This window comes from Camelina sativa, chromosome 7 (genome assembly GCF_030686135.1).
Source record: "Camelina sativa cultivar CO46 ecotype springtype chromosome 7, ASM3068613v1".
Classification (NCBI taxonomy): domain Eukaryota; kingdom Viridiplantae; phylum Streptophyta; class Magnoliopsida; order Brassicales; family Brassicaceae; genus Camelina; species Camelina sativa.
Genome location: NC_141886.1, coordinates 5,237,796 through 5,241,057, shown reverse-complemented (window position 1 = coordinate 5,241,057; position 3,262 = coordinate 5,237,796). Strand labels below are relative to the sequence as shown.

Genomic DNA, 3,262 nt, shown 5'->3' with positions numbered 1-3,262 from the left:
CTCGTTTACTTATACAAATGCTATTAACACCATGTTTATCATACAAGATACCGTTCCTTTTGTTATATATATACAATTGAATCCTAGCACCTATGATGATATATTCGACGGTTGTAAATACCGTTAGGGGGAAAATCCATAACAAATGACAAAAGCAACTAAAATATATATACCTTATAGTAGTCATAAGAATCTAGGTTAGTTGTAAATTTATATTATCCTAGTGAACGTTATGTCAAACCTTTTTTATTTCTTAATCAACTATATGCATGTAAAGTCAATTCTTACTGGTCCCTGAATTATAGATTTTCCACCTGCGAACTCCGAGCACTAGATCAATTGAATAACCCATATATACCAACACCACGATTAATGCCTATGTGTACGTGCATTCAATTTTATAATAATATTAAAATATGAATCTTATATGGCTTTCGTTTGCTGTGGATCCCATCATGTTTCTCTCCACTGACCCAAACTAGTCTCGATTCAAGACCTACTCTATGTTGGTGTTTCTCATTTTCTATAAAATAGAAACTAAAAATGCATACAAAGCCATCATACTCTCTCAGCATCATCTCATTTTGCATCTCTCTCTCACAATCTCTGACAAGCCCCCACAACTCGCATTTCTTCCTCTCAGTCACCTTCTATGGCAAATTTGATCCTTAAGCAATCTCTAATCATAATCCTAGTCATATTTTCACCACCAATCCTAAGTTCCCAAGCTCGAATCCTCCATGCATATCGTGCCGCGTCCATGAGCAATATGGACAGTCAGGTTCTATTACGAGAACTCGGGTTTGATCTCTCTAAGTTCAAAGGTCATAACGAGAGGCGTTTTTTAGTGAGTTCCGACAGGGTTTCACCAGGAGGTCCCAATCCGCAACATCATTGAATGGTCATTACCTATATAAAAACTTTTCCGAAGATCCAAGCACTAATAAATGTGATTGAACCATGCAAGTCATATGAATGAATATCGTTATTTCTGTGTTTTTCACTTCTCTGTCTTTTTTGTTTTATTAACCTTACGTACAATTTTGTTGTATCAAGGTTTTGGTATTCTTGTACCACCTTACCTTGACACATCAGGCTTTTTCTCTGTACGTTTTCTTGTGTCTCCAATGAGTTACCTTTAATGTAACAGAAATTGGCTAATAATTAATATTTCCGTGCAGAAAATCATAACACAGTTTTTGTAAGTGTTATCTTTGATAAAAAAATTAAAATGAATCTTTATAATAACCTTTTTTAAACGCTAAACCTAAAAATATGTAAGTGGGAACCAAAAATCACTCTCTCGGCCAAACATTTGGTAAAATTTCACTAAAACTCACTTTGTTTCCTTCGTACACTATAAACTTTAGACTTTTTTGACCAAAAAAAAAATTTAGTCAGAACAAAAAAAACCTTTTAACCCTAATCGATTTGTCCAAGCCTTTGTAAAACCAAAACGAGACCTCTACTCCTGAAAACCCTAGATCTACATATCTCTGTTTGTCTTGTTTCTTATTTAGTCTTCCTCTTAGAAAATCCCTAAATAAATCTCTCTCTCTCTCTCTCTCTTTTCATATCAATGGCGGATTTTGATAAACTAGATAATGGAGGAGGAGGTGGTGGAGGAGCCGACATTAAAGACGACGGCGGTGGCGGCAGAGGAGAGGTTGAAGAGAGGGATAGGCTAACGGAACTTGAAGGAATCTCTGTGTTGGATTTCGATCTGCTTTGCTTGAGGGTTGCGCTTAAGACTCAGGGGAAATGGAGGAAACTCGAGAGCTTGGAGGGTGACGATGCGACGGAGGAAACGGCGGCAGCATTTTGCGGCTTTGCGACGAAGGTACAAAATTTTATGATGAAAAATCTGTTTTGTTGAAGATTTGGCTTAGTGGGATTACAAGACAACCTTAGGAACAGAATTGGAGATTCTGTAGTACAGAGAGAGAACTGTAGGAAGCATTTGCTGTTGTGAGAGAAGCTTCAAGGAGAGTTCTTAGACTCAGACCTTTCGATGTGCAATTAATAGGTAACACAATCTTGGTGGAATTTAATCTTATGGTTCACTTTTAAGACTGTTGATTGAGTGAAATAGAACTCTCTATTTGGTTTAATTTGCAGGTGGTATGGTTCTCCGTAAAGGAGAAATAGCATAAATGAGAACTGGTGAAGGGTAAACACTTCTTGCCATTTTACCAGCTTATTTGAATGCATTAAGTGGGAAAGGTGTTCATGTGGTTACAGTCGATGGTTATCGGGCTCGGAGAGATTGTGAATGGGTTGGTCAAGTTCCACGATTCCTTGGATTGAAGGTTAGTCTAATCCAACATATGTCTCTTTCTCTCAACTTCTTGGTCAATGTGATCATTATCTTCGTTGTTCGTTGTGTGTTGTTTTTCTCCTTTTTATAGATGCTTTATCCATTTTGTTACATTTATAGAGAATATGACACCTGAACAAAGAAAGGAAAACTATTTACGTGACATCACATAGGTCACCAACAGTGAGCTTGGATTCGATTATCTGAGAGAAAATCTTGCCACAGAAAGTAATTCTTGCTTTATATTTTATATAAATTTTCTTTGAATGTCATTGCTGAGTTACTTACTGAATGTACAGAGAGTGGAGGAGCTCGTCTTGAGGGATTTCAATTATTTTGTTAGTCATGAAGTTGATTCCATACTAGTTGATGAAGCAAGGACTCCTCTCATTATCTCTGGGCCCATAGAGAAACCTAGTGATCAGTATTACATAGCTGCAAAGATTGCTTCAGCCTTTGAGCGGGATATATATTACACTGTAAGACTCTGCAGTTATTCCTGTTGTAGTATAAATTATTAAGTGGAGTTAGCAATTACTTCAGACAGGTGAATAGGTTTTCTTCTTAAGTTTTATTTGTAGAAGGTGAAATAGCTGCTTGGTGGAAACCCCTAGCGTATGCTGAAGACACCTTCCAAGTTATGCTTATAAGGTGAAGAAGAAGTAAGTGGTTGTGGGATTGTGCTGGAAGAAGAAATAGAGATCAGCTGGTGCCCTATTAAGCAAGAAGAGGAGCATTTGGATGATGATTGCTCTGAAAGGCGGTAAGCTTTAGAAAAGAAACTTTGTTTGATCTAGTTACTTTATTGTGTTTAATAGAATAGAGGGGAAGTTTGTTTCTCTTTGTCCTTATATCATAAATTAGTACTCTTATTATGTAAGAGTAGAGCAGTTGATATTTTTGTATAAGATTTGGTTTGGATTAATATTAGTAAGTCTTGATATG

At 36.6% G+C, this 3,262-nt stretch overlaps 1 long non-coding RNA gene and 1 pseudogene across 3 annotated transcripts; both read left to right on the top strand.

The window, feature by feature from the left end:
• Window positions 1-579: 579 nt before the first annotated feature.
• Window positions 580-1,164, top strand: LOC109124907 (CLAVATA3/ESR (CLE)-related protein 5 pseudogene; annotated as a pseudogene). The gene has a single exon (XR_015560693.1). The product of XR_015560693.1 is annotated as a CLAVATA3/ESR (CLE)-related protein 5 pseudogene (transcript).
• Window positions 1,165-1,305: 141 nt separating this feature from the next.
• LOC104700364 (uncharacterized) lies at window positions 1,306-3,262 on the top strand. Of its 2 annotated transcripts, XR_753561.3 has the most exons (5): window positions 1,393-2,026; window positions 2,119-2,309; window positions 2,438-2,545; window positions 2,617-2,796; window positions 2,887-3,262. It is a non-coding gene; the product is annotated as an uncharacterized LOC104700364 (long non-coding RNA). The 2 variants fall into 2 exon arrangements; XR_015561242.1 differs by lacking the exon at window positions 2,438-2,545 and having other exon boundaries at window positions 1,306-2,026.